This window comes from Hemiscyllium ocellatum, chromosome 8 (assembly GCF_020745735.1).
Source record: "Hemiscyllium ocellatum isolate sHemOce1 chromosome 8, sHemOce1.pat.X.cur, whole genome shotgun sequence".
Taxonomy (NCBI): domain Eukaryota; kingdom Metazoa; phylum Chordata; class Chondrichthyes; order Orectolobiformes; family Hemiscylliidae; genus Hemiscyllium; species Hemiscyllium ocellatum.
Window position 1 is genome coordinate 57489629 of NC_083408.1, and position 13117 is coordinate 57502745.

General features: G+C 39.4%; 1 protein-coding gene across 1 annotated transcript in view; it reads right to left on the reverse strand.

Annotated features, from left to right (window-relative positions):
* mipol1 (mirror-image polydactyly 1) overlaps window positions 1-13117 on the reverse strand; it is a 411230-nt gene that overhangs the window by 297117 nt on the left and 100996 nt on the right. The gene's annotated exons all lie outside the window — the stretch shown is intronic.

The window sequence follows — 13117 nt, forward strand, 5'->3', positions numbered from 1 at the left end:
GACCAAGCATGTGGATGAGGATAGGGCAGCTGACATGGTATACATGGACTTCAGCAAATAAAGTTCCACATGGTAAGCTACTGCAGTAAATTCAGAGGCATAGGATTGAAGAAGATTTAGCAGTTTGAATTTGAAACTGGTTTTCTGTAAGAAGGCAATGAGTAATGGTTGATAGAAAATATTCAGCCTGGAGTCCAGTTACTAGTAGTGTGCCACAAAGATCTGTTTTGGGTCCATTGCTGCTGGTCATTTTGTATAAACGACTTGGACGCAGGCATAAGTGAATGGGTTAGTAAGTTTGCAGATGATAGTAAAGTCGGTGGAGTGGTGGACAGTGTTACAGGGAGACTTGGATAAACTGCAGAACTGGGCTGAAAGGTGGCAAATGGAGTTCAATGCAGATAAATGTGGTGTGATTCACTTTGGGAAGAATAACAGGAAGACAGAATACTGGAGTCATGGAAAGATTCTTGGTAGTGTGGATGTACAGAGGGATCTTGGTGTCCATTTACATAGATCTCTTAAAGTTGCCACCCAGGTTGACAGTATTGTTAAGATGGCATTCAGTGTGTTAAGTTTTATTGGTAGAGGGATTGATTTCTGGAGCCATGACGTCATGCTGCAACTGTACAAAATGCTAGTGTGGCCTCACTTGGAGTACTGTGTGCAGTTCTGGTCACCCCATTACAGGAAGGATGTGGAAGCATTGGAAAAAGTGCTGAGGAGATTTACCAGGATGTTGCCTGGTCTGAAGTGAAGGTTTTATGAGGAAAGGCTGAGGGACTGGGTCTGTTCTCACTGGAAAGGAGGAGGCTAAGAGGCAATTTAATAGAGACATAGAAGATCATCAGGGGATTAGATAGGGTGGAGAGTGAGAATTTTTCATCCTAGGATGATGATATCTGCTTGTACGAGGAGCATAGCTTCAAATTGAGGGGTGATGGATCTAAGACAGATGTTAGAGGCAGGATCTTCACTCAGAGAGTGAAAAGGGTGTGGAATGCTCTACCTGCCAATGTAGGTAACTCAGCCAGATTAGGAGCATTTAAGCAGTCCTTGCATAAGCATATGGATGATGATGGGATAGTGTAGGGTGATGGGCTTAAATTAGTTCACAGGTCGTGCAACATCGAGGACCGAAGGGCCTGTTCTGTGCTGTATTGGTCTATGTTCTAAGGAAGATGGACAGTTAGGTCAGATCAAGACGGTGGTGCTGAATTGGAGGGTTTGATCTGGGACGGGGTGGGAGATGGGGAGATTTGCAAACTGATGAATATTAAGGCTGTGTGGTTTTGGGACCCCAAGGTGGAAGATGAGGTGTTCCTCCTCTAGTTTGCAGATGGCCGTGTTTAGGCAGTGGAGGAGGCCAAGAATTGACATGTCATTGGGGGAGTTGAAATGAATAGCCACTGGTAGATGAGGTTGGTTGGTGCATACGGACTAGACATGTTCCCTGAACCATTCTGCGAGCTTGCTCTTGGTCTCTCCAATATAGAGGAGACCACCTCGAAAGCAACAGATGCAGTAATTAAGTACATCTCTATTGGAGTTTGAAAGATCCTTTGCGGTCTTGGGGGGAGGTGAGGGGGAAGGTGTGGGCACAGGCTTTGCACTTCTTATGGCGATAGGGGAAGGTGCCAGGTGTGGGGAGGGAGTTGGGGGGAGTGTGGACCTAATGAGAGAGTCGCAGAGGGAACCAGCACCACACTTTATCGAATATGCAAAAAATATTGTGATGACATTTAGTATGGGAAAAACTGTAACAAGAAAAATACATAACTTATTGAAAATATCTGTTGATTCTTTCATTGTTTCCAAGAATGTTTGTAAAGGACTTTGAAGAGTTTCCACTCACCGTAGAGGAATCAATTGTTCCTTTCTTGGATGATGAGAAATTCAGATCTATGCAGTTTGGGAACCTTTGGTCTAGAAGCAATACTAATATAAAAAAAATTAAGATATGGAGATCATGTGGTTGACAGACATAAGCAGCAACAAAGATCAAGAGCAAATCTGACAGAGGTATTTATGGGGGATGTAGAAAGAGCAATTAGGAAGGCAGTTTTTCCAAACATAAATGGGTCACAAATTCAGGGAACCAGTATAAGGATGAGGATGAGGAGAAATGTTTTCACTCAGAGGGTGAATGTCTGGAAGTCACTGCCTGAAAGTAAGAAGCTCCTATTACTATTGATAAAGTTCAAGCAATATTTAGATATGCACTTATATTGCCATTACCACCACAGCAAGAATTTGAAAATGGGATGAACTTAGTCTGATTTTTGTTGTCATAGACAGGCACTATGGCCTAAATGGCATCCTTCTGTGTGGTAAACATCCATGAGGAGAATTGAACAGTGAAGCAATCAGTACACAGATATACATACAAAGAAAAAGCAGAAAGAAAAATAAATAACTTGTGAAAAGAAAACCTGGCAAACCTCAGAAAAAGGCAGTCCTTTTGACTCTTTGACAGGTTTTGTAAGATGATGAGGTTCCTAACGAGAATGCGATTTGTTCAAAATCTAATGCTCTTGTAAGAAACCAATATTTAATTTTATTAGTAACTAACATTTTACTTGAATAGATATTCTTTTTGTTGCATAGTAAAGTAAAAAATGTAGGAGTAAGGCAGAGCATGGAAAGGCAAAGTAATGGATAATTATATTTTACAAAAGTTAAATAGTAGCAAAAAAAGGTAGATATGTAGCCATCTGTGAGAAACCACTTAAATGTCAGGGTTTCTCTATGGTTAGCCAAGATTGGTATCATCATACACAAGGCTGCAAATAAGTAGAATTGGAATTAGGTTAGAATTAGAATTAGGTTTAGTTAAATACAAGAGCACAATGAAAAGTTTACAATTTTGCCCCACATTGCGCTATCTTAAGTACAAAGTACTGAGGTACAAATCTTAGATACAAATAGGGCAAGGGAGAAGTTAATTGGATAATACTTAAAATAAAAGATGCCTTAGCCTTCTTGTCCTGTGGTGGAGAGTGAGATTATGCAGACACAAGAACAAACAACACAAGACAGGGCAGATCATGGGGAAAGAATGAAAAGAAGGCCATGGCAGAAAGCAAGAGAGACTGAAGGCTAAAACTGAGAGAGAAACCATTTAAGACAATCAAGGTGAGAGACAGAATAAGCAAATATCTTTATGTACCAAAGAATTAGAAAAAAAAACAGGGAAATTTAACAGTGGAACAAAGTTAAAAGCATTGTATATAAATGCACAAAGCATTTGAAACAAAATTAATGAGATAATAGCACAAATAGAAACAAAAGAGTATGATTTGGTAGCAATTACTGAGACATGGTTACAAGACACCAGGTCAGGGAAATGAATAACCAGGGGTACTCAGCATTTTGGAAAGATAGACTGAAAGGAAAAGGAGGTGGCCTTGCTGGTGAATGATGGGATCAGTGTTGTAATGAGAATTGACATAAATATGGGGGATCAAGATGTGGAATCAGTCTGGGTAGAAATAAGAAATAGCAAAGGGAAGAAGTACTTGGTAGGAGTAGGCTATAGGTTCCCAAACAGTAGTCCTACAGTGGGGCACAATATAAACCAGGAAATATTAGAGGCTTGCAAGAAAAGTACGGTAATAATCATGGGTGATTTGAACATGCATGTAGAGTGGAAGAATCAAACTGGCAAGGGTAGCCTGGAGGCAGAGTTCACTGAATGTATTACAGATTGTTTCTTGGAGCAGTATGTTGTGGAATCAACCAGGGAGCAGGCTACTCTGGATTTGATATTGTGTAATGAGGAAAGATTGATTGATGACATTATCGTTAAGGATCCTCAAGGGAGCAGTGACCATAGAATGGTAGAAATCAAATATTAGTTTGAGGGATGAGAGAATGGAGTCCCACAGTAGTGTTCTAGATTTTTAAAAAAAGGAAATTTTGTAGGCATGAGGACAGATTTGGCTAGAGTACATTGGACAGGAAGGCTAAATGGTGAAATGCAGATGAGCAGTAGCAGATGTTTAAGGAGCTACTCAATTCCTCACAAAAATATATCCCAGTGCGAAAGAAAGGTAATAAGGGAGGTTAAAAAAAATTATGGCTGAACAAAGAGGTCAAGGGCAATGTAAAGTCAAACGCTAAGGTATACTAAATTGCAAAGGCCAGTGGCAGGATGGATGATTAGGAAACTTTCAAACATGAAAAAAGGATACTAAAAAGTTAGTGAAAAGAGCTAAGGTAAATTACAAATGAAAACACAAAATATCAAAAAAGATAGCAAAAGTTTCTGTGGACATTTAAAAAGGAAGAGAGTTGATGATGTGAATGTTGGTTCCTTGGAAGATGAAACCAGAAAGTTAATAGTGGGGAACACTGAAATGGCAGAGATGCTGAATCAATACTTTGCCTCAGTTTTTGTGGTGGGGGCCAACGGTACCATTCCTGTTGAAACAGGCAAGTCAAAGACAATAGATAAGATAGAACTTAGAACAATCAACATCGATAGGGAAAAGCAACTATTAGGATTGAAGACATACATGTCCTCAGGCCTGATGGTCTACATGCTAGAGTTAGAGACAAAAAACTGCAGATGCTGGAATCCAAAATAGACAGGCAGTAGTTTGGAAGAACACAGCAAGCCAGGCAGCATCAGGAGGTAGACAAGTTGATGTTTTGGTTGTACCGCTTCTTCAGGACTGGGGGTGGGTGTAGGGGGTGACAGGGGCAGGGTGGTGAAGTAGGGATAGATGAAGACAAGTAGAGGGTATGACCTGGTTGGTCAATGGGAAGAATGAATCCAGTGGGTGGCAGGGAAGGGGAGGGGGGGGGGTCTAGATAGGGAGTCGGGGGATGGGAAGGTTATTTGAAATTGGAGAACACATTGTTGAGTCTTCCAGGTTGTAGGCTGCCCAGGTGGAAGATGAGGTGTTGTTCCTCCAATTCGCGGTTTGGTTTGCATGGCAATGGAGGAGGCCAAGGAAAGGGAGTTGGCAGGGGAATGGAAATGGGCAGTGACTGGGAGATCCAGTCAGCCCTGCGGGCCCACCTGAGATGCTTGGTGAATCATTCCCTAAGTTTACGTTTGATCTTCCTGATGTAGAGAAGACCATATCGGGAGCACCTTATGCAGTAACTAGGTTGGAAGAGAGACAGGTTAACCTCAGTTTCATCTGGAAGGACATTATAGGAAGTGGCAGTGGAGACAGGAAAGGTTCCAGTGGATTGAAAATGGTTAATGTAACACCCTTATTCAACAAGAGAGCAAAGCAAAATGTGGGAAATTATAGACCAGTTAGTTTAACATCAGTTGTTGGGGAAGTGTTAGAATCAGTTATTAGGGAAGCAATATCAGGATATTTGGAAAGTCAAAACGCTATCCATTAGGGTCAGCATGGTTTTATGACTTGGATACAGGGACAGGAGACTCTATAGCCAAACTTGCAGATGACCCAAAAATAGGCGGGCTGGTAAATTGCAATGCGGTAATAAGAACTTTAGAAATTGATATTATAGATAGATTAGGAGAGTGGGCCAAAATGCGGCAGATGCAGTTTAATGTGGATAAGTGTGAGGGCATGCATTTAGGTTGGAAAAATGGGAAGGTGACCTATTATCTTAATGGGGAAAGATTTCAGGGTGCTCCAGCGCAGAGGGATCTATGTGTACTCGTTCCTGAGTCACAGAAAACTAGCATGCAGGTACAGCAGATAATAAAGAAAGTGATTAGAACAGAATACTAAGGCAAGGAATTTTTGTTGCAGCTATACAAGGTATTCGTGAGACCACATTTGGAGTACTGTGCACAGTTTTGGTCTAGTTATTTGAGAAAGGATGCAGTAACATTGGAGGCAGTTCAGAAGAGGTTCACTAGATTGATCCCAGAGATGAGGGGTTTGTCGTGTGAAGAGCAATTGAACAGTTTAGGCCTATAGTCTCTGGAATTCAGAAGAATGAGGAGAGATCAAATTGAGGTAATCAAGATGATAAAAAGTGTGGATAAAATAGACACAGAACAGATGCTTCTTCCTGTGTGTTATTCTAGGACGAGAGGTCATAATCTTAGGATAAAGGGTAGCAAGATTAGATTAGATTAGATTAGATTACTTACAGTGTGGAAACAGGCCCTTCGGCCCAACAAGTCCACACCGACCCGCCGAAGCGCAACCCACCCATACCCCTACATATACCCCTTACCTAACACTACGGGCAATTTAGCATGGCCAATTCACCTGACCCGCACATCTTTGGACTGTGGGAGGAAACCGGAGCACCCGGAGGAAACCCACGCAGACACGGGGAGAACGTGCAAACTCCACACAGTCAGTCGCCTGAGGCGGGAATTGAACCCAGGTCCCTGGTGCTGTGAGGCAGCAGTGCTAACCACTGTGCCACCGTGCCGCCCATTAAAAGAGAGTTGAGGAGAAACTACTTCTCCCAAAGGGTTGTGAATCTGTGGAATTCACTACCCAAAGTATTTTGGATTCTGGGACAGTGAGTAAATTTAATGAGGAGTTAGACAGATTTTTAATTGGTAATGGGTTGAAGGGATATGGAGAGAAGGCAGTAAAATGAGGGTAAGGAGCATATCAGCCATAGCAGAACAGAGTCAATGGGCTGAAAGGCCTAATGCTGCTCCTATATCTTATGAGCTGATGAACTTAGTGTTCTTCTACCCAGATCTTGACATGAGCAGTATAATCCACATTAAACTCGAAATCATCATTCAAGTTTATTGACACAGTTTATCTGAGAACTTAATAAACTTATTCTTTGTCAGAATGAAGTTGCTTTGTAAACAAGCCTCAAGTCTTTGAAATCATTACATTAAAAAAACAGTCCAGTGGAGAACAGACTTGCAAGAGAGGTAAAATTGACTGACTCTTACGATGTGGTTTGGAAGTCTTTTGCATGCCTGAACCTTTGTATTGGATGACCAGATCATGAATTACACATTGTTGAAACTCAACTCTGGAAAGGGTACAACATCAATAGTAATTTGATCAATGGAAGATTGGTAGACAAGTGTTGTGGTGGTGTTCATCATGTCTAGGACCTTTGATGGACTTAGCAACTCAAGGGTTTAATTAGTTAGGTTGGCAAAACTATCACTTTGCATGCATAACCAAATTTGTGCAGACTGACTTTAAAACTCCGGGATAGAAGCTATTCAAGTTCACATTCAGAATAATCCAGCCTGTGATAGATCCTCTCTTATCACTAAGTATAAATCAGGTCATTTTGGTGATTTTATGTCTTTCCTCTAAGTTTTCAGATATGTAAAAATGAAGTGTTGTAAAGATAATTGAAAAACAATTAAAAAGTCATTTTGTGAGAACAGAGAATCAAAGACACATGTTTAATGAGAGGTCTAATGTTCAAATATCTTGAAGCAAATAAAGTATTGAGGTTGAAAAATTGCAAGAACTACAGAACTGTCACTTTTAATTTGTAACAAAATAGCTGTTAATTTTGATGTCTGATTTCTGTCTTTGGATAATATGAACAGGTTTTGAAATTTCACAATTCTAAGAATTAGTATAAGGATTTATTACATATCATATTAGCATCATTTATTCAAGCTTTTGTAGGGAAAAAAAACAGAAGACAAGAGCTGAATAATAACTGTGCTCAAAAAACAGTATTGAATTATATATTACTTCCTGTAGAAATTTGAACTTGGTCACTATTTCAGTCTTTTGACATTAACCTTAGTTATGTTGTGAATTGTTTTCTCATGGATCATCCAAGAAAAAGGCACAATCTATAGTACCACTACTTGTGTGGTTCAACTAACATTGCTTGTGTGCATATTTATCTTAAAGCAATAAATCTGCAGAAAATTACTCAACAAGTAGTTGAGTTATACTCAACTCATTAGCTGTCACAATCTAAAAGGTGAGATAATGCCCAAGCTTTCATGATTTTTCCATTAACTTCTCACCTAACTGCTAACATAGTTCTTGATAGAAAATTTCCAATGAAGTCTCAAGCTCTTTTTCCAGCTGTCAGCTGTAGTGCATCTTAGAAACAGGCAATCTTTCGTTCAGTTCCTCATTTACTTTTGGATTAGCTGAAATTCAGGTGTTTTATTACATTAATTAAATGTACTCTACATGTCTCAGTCAAAGCAGTTATAGAAGTACAAAAAAGGTGAATAATAATTTCAGTCTTTTAATATACCAAGATGCAGAAAGAAAGCAATTTTAATAATCTCATCGGCATTTTAAAAGAAGACAGGCTGCCCTATTATTCATAACATAAATCATAAATTTTATCCCTCCATAATTTACAGTCATTCTTCAGCACCATTTCCAAGCTAATGATTGCCAGCAATTAACAAAATGTAATCCCATTGCGCAATCATTTTAATGCATTTAGCACTCAGAAAAGTAAACATCAAATTAATACAGCTGAAGCCACATTAGATCCTTGTTAGATGCAGGCAATTATAGTTCAGCTCCTCAGGTGTAATTAAATGATTGAAATGATTTAGTTCAATAAATGCAAGTTAATTCATAAGTAAGCAACAAATAGATAGGGAGCAATTACAAGAAACACTGACATCCTAAGCTCATTTGATAGCTATACACTGCTTAAATGGATAAGGGTGCCACCTGCTGGCAAAATGATACCTAAAGTTCAACACTGGAGAGAACATTAATACAGCAGTACCTGATTTCCCCATAACATATGATACAATTTCAGATGCAACATTATTTTAAGCTTTTTTTTCTATTTGGAAACAAATAATAAAAGAAATAATTTTATTACACAAATGGCATTTGAAATGTTTCAAAATCTCCACTGCAGAAGGTTTAAAATAGATTGAATAGAGAGATTTTTTTGGCTTCTTAGCAAATCAAGGAATATGGGGAAGAGGCAAGAAAATGGCATGGAGCTCATTATCTGTCATGATTACAGTATCATGGTAATGCCACTGGACTCATAATCCAGAATCCTATGCTAATTCCTGGGAACATGCATCCCCAAGATACTATGACTCTAAAACCTGTCCACCATCTATAATGCACAAGGATTGTGATGAATACTCCCCATTTGTCTGGATATGTGCAGCTCCAAAAGCACTCAAGAGGCTTGACACCATCCAGAACTAAGCAGCTACTTGATTTGCACCACATTCAAAAGCATTCACTCCCTTTGCTACCAACCAGCAGCAGTATATACTATACAAGATACACTGAAGAAATTCAATAAAGATCATTAGACAGCACCTTCCAAACCCATGGCCAGTTGCATCTAGAATGATAAAAGCAGCAGATATATAAAAACACCACTACCTGCAAGATTCCTTACCTAGCTGCTTATGATTCTGACTTGAAAATACTTCACCATTCCTTCACTGTCACTGGTTAAATCCTGGAATTCCCTTCCTAAGGGCATTGTGGGTCTACCTACAGCACATTTTTGCAATGGTTCAAGAAGACAGGCCACCACAACCTTCTCAAGGGCAACTAGGAATGGGCAATTAATACTGGCCTAGCCAGTGACATCTATGTCCCATGAAAGTCATTTTTTAAAAAATGGTAAAATTTGAATTCAATAAAAGCCAGAATTATAAACCAGTCTAAGGATCACCATGTAACCACACTCAATTTTCGTGAAAACACATACAGCTCATAAATGTCCTTTAGGGAAGGAAGTCTCCCACCATACCTAGTCTGGCCTACTCCTGATTTGAGACCCAGAAAATGTGATTGACACAACTGCCTTCTGGAATGGCCTGGTAATCAAAGTGTTACGAAGTTTTAACAAACAGAATAAAACTAGTAGCCTACACCGTATTGAGCTAGGATTCATAAATGACAATGCTGAACCCAGCCTGCTGACTCTGCAAAATCTCCCTTACCAACATCTGAGACTGGCACCAAAATTGGAAGAGGTGTTCCACAAATGATCAAGCAGTAGACTGATAAAGACAGGTTCACAGAATCTTTCAGATTCATACTTCTCAGACCAGGTCCCAGACACCACTGTCCAACCAGCAGGATAAAGTCATTAGAGTTGGCATCATGGAGGTATATAGTTGAGAATGGGATGCACTGCGAGGCCTCAACATTGACTGTGGACTCAATGACATCTAGTGGCATCTGGTCAAACGCAGGTAAGGAAACCTGCTGTTTACCTGCTGTCCGACCTTTGGCTAATGAATCAGTACTGAATGTGGCAAAAGCACAAAATGTAATCTGGGTGTTAACTTCAATGCCCATCACCAAGGTGCTAGATAACATTACTAGTGACTGAATTTGCCCATGTTCTGGAAAATGTAACTGCTGGTTTGGGTCCAGGCAGATGATGTGGTAACCAATAAGAGGGAAAAATCAAGTTGAATGTGTTCTCCCCACCTGCATGCTGCAGTTGCATCCCTGGCAATACCAGCAGGTTTTACCCCACCTTCTCATATTACGTACTGATCCAGGTTACTTCTCCAGGCTTACAGATTAGTTTGTTAATGATCATTACACACAGTTGTCTCCATCAAAGCAAGGATGGTGGCGACCATTGATGATCACATTTCTCTTCCTGCAATACCTCATGGTCTGACATGCTCTATTGCTTCCCACCATTATATGTCCAGTTGTCCACCTGTAAAATTATTGCCCCCTCTGCATCCCAGCAGCCTTCAATCTTGACTTGCTTGAATTCCCAACCACAGCCCTGATGTGATCACACTCCTTAACATGCAGTGCAGATCCCCAGGACCGATTTTGATCCACTCCCTGACTTGACCTGGAAAGTCAGTATCGACTGATAACTAACCACATGCCAGACTGATATCTGAGCAGCTCCCTAACTGACTTGATTGAACAAATCCACAGATTGGTTGCACTGGACTTGCAGGACTCCCTGTGACCCATTCCCTCAATTCTTCTAAAATAGAACCATCAGCAACACATGCTGACAGACTTTGTTCGATCCTTAGACTGATATTCAACAATTCCCTTAACGTATGGTGCCAGTACCCCTCTCTGAAGTCATCATTTATGACTTGATGAAGGATTACTGTGCATAGATGAGAAGCACATTCCACATAATCCGATGGCATGTGCTGCAGGTGTGACATTGATGTAACATGGTAGCATTCAGCAACATGTTCAATCCATTGATCATTACTGATGAACATGCCAAACTGTCTGGCTTTGTGTCTGTGCTGAATTGCAAAGCAAGATATAGGTGCTGTTATCCTGCAGGTTCAGTGACACAGCAATGCATGAGCATCCAAAAGTGAAGGAGCACTAAGTAACGTAGCAGCAGCATTTCTATGGGATATGTTCTTCTGCTCCAAAATGCTTTAAAAATGATTCAAAGATGTTCTATAATCATAGGTTGATGCTCATGTTTGCCTATTGCCAACTTCCATGGATCGAGTGTGCAGCTGGTCACTGGTCATGGAGTGTGCTCTGGAATATTCGGGAATTCTACCAAACAATAACTCCCGGAGAAAACAACAGCAAGCTGCAGCTACCAGGTAACTGCCCTGACCTTCGTGTCAGAAATTAGCATCTTCTAGTTTATTTTTGTTGCTGGGAAAATAGTGAGCTGCACGTGTATGAGATTATAAACTAACGTTATGAGTTATTAAATCTTATGTGCCAAAAATTGGACTTACTTTTTCCTCAACATCTAGAATCACAGTTTCATTCTCGCTGTTTCTCCCCTCAAGTATTTCATCATTGTTTACTGTTCAAGACCTGAGAAATTTCAATTCATGGTTTATGCATAAGTGTTCTGAGTATTATATTAGGATGTCTGGAGATTTGCTGTGCTTATACTTATTTAAATGACATATTTAAAACCCTTGAGATGAAAAGCTCAGTGCATTAGGAAAAAAAGGGAGAAGATAAAAATCTACTGCTTCTTTGAGATCAAAGTCCAGTAACACAGACAGACAGAACCAGAAACAGTCAGGTTGTGTGCAAACTCATTCAGAGATAAAATCTGTTCAACACCAGAGTGGTAATTAGTTTAACAATTTCTGAAACAGTCAGAGTGGTGGGAGAAGGTCTGAAGAAAACTCCAGAAGCAAAAGCTTCGGGAGACACAAGTTCAAGGAAACCATGATACATGAATCAAGTTAACAGTTTATTTGAGGACCTCAGGAAGAGACATTAGTTTTTTTAAAAAATGCATCGAGTGAATGTATAGATTTGCTATGAAGAATTCCAACTGCAACCATGCCAACTGAACAAGGAACTTCAGCATGGAGGCAGTGTGAACCTTCACGGAGATGATAAAAGCATTGAATCTTACTTTCTGGTATTTGTACTAAGACAGTTTCAAATAATGCTTATATTATGTAGCACAGCACAAATTTTTCAGTTGAGTAATAAACTTTTATGTTTCTTTGTTAAAATGTACATTGTCAACCTCTTGTAAATATGTTCACTTACTGATCTCTATATCAGACGATAAATTTTGATTTTTCTTTTTATTTATCAAGCCAGGTTTCACTTTCGAAACTGACTTGTCCACTATTTCAATAAAATGAGATCACAAAATGGGAATCACTGCAGAATCAAAATTGGTGAACTTCAAAGGGATACTTGAATTTTAAAGAATTACGTATGTAGAAGTACAAGGCATAAAAATATAAGATGTAGCAAAGTAAATTACATTGATTGGAATTGCTTATTGGCTTTGAATGTTTAAAAACACTTTCCTCTCAGAGAAAAATAATCAGTGAATCAAATGAAATATTTGATGAAGGCTACACTGAGGAAGTTGGCAATGAGTTGCAGGTAGAAAGGACAGCAGGTCTTCACAAGGTTAAGCTGTTTCAAGTAATTAACTATCACTCAGAGTTAAAACTAGGAAACCTGAAATTGATGTTTCCTTTCAATAATAAGTGATGATTAAATTAGAAAAGAATAAACTGGTATTAAAAGAAAAAGGGAAATGAGAAGGGAGAAGAAAGAAAAATAAGAAACGGAAATAGATGAAAAAGAAACAAAGAAAACTTAAAATAAAAAAGCTTGAATTGAAAACTGATGACAAAGAAAATAAGTAATGGAATTTTGAAATCTTGCACTCTAAAAGTGTGCATCAAATTAGGCAACATCATTTAGTTTGAGTCGTGCTTCCTAAACATTTTCCAATTGTGACCCCATTTCAAGTCTTG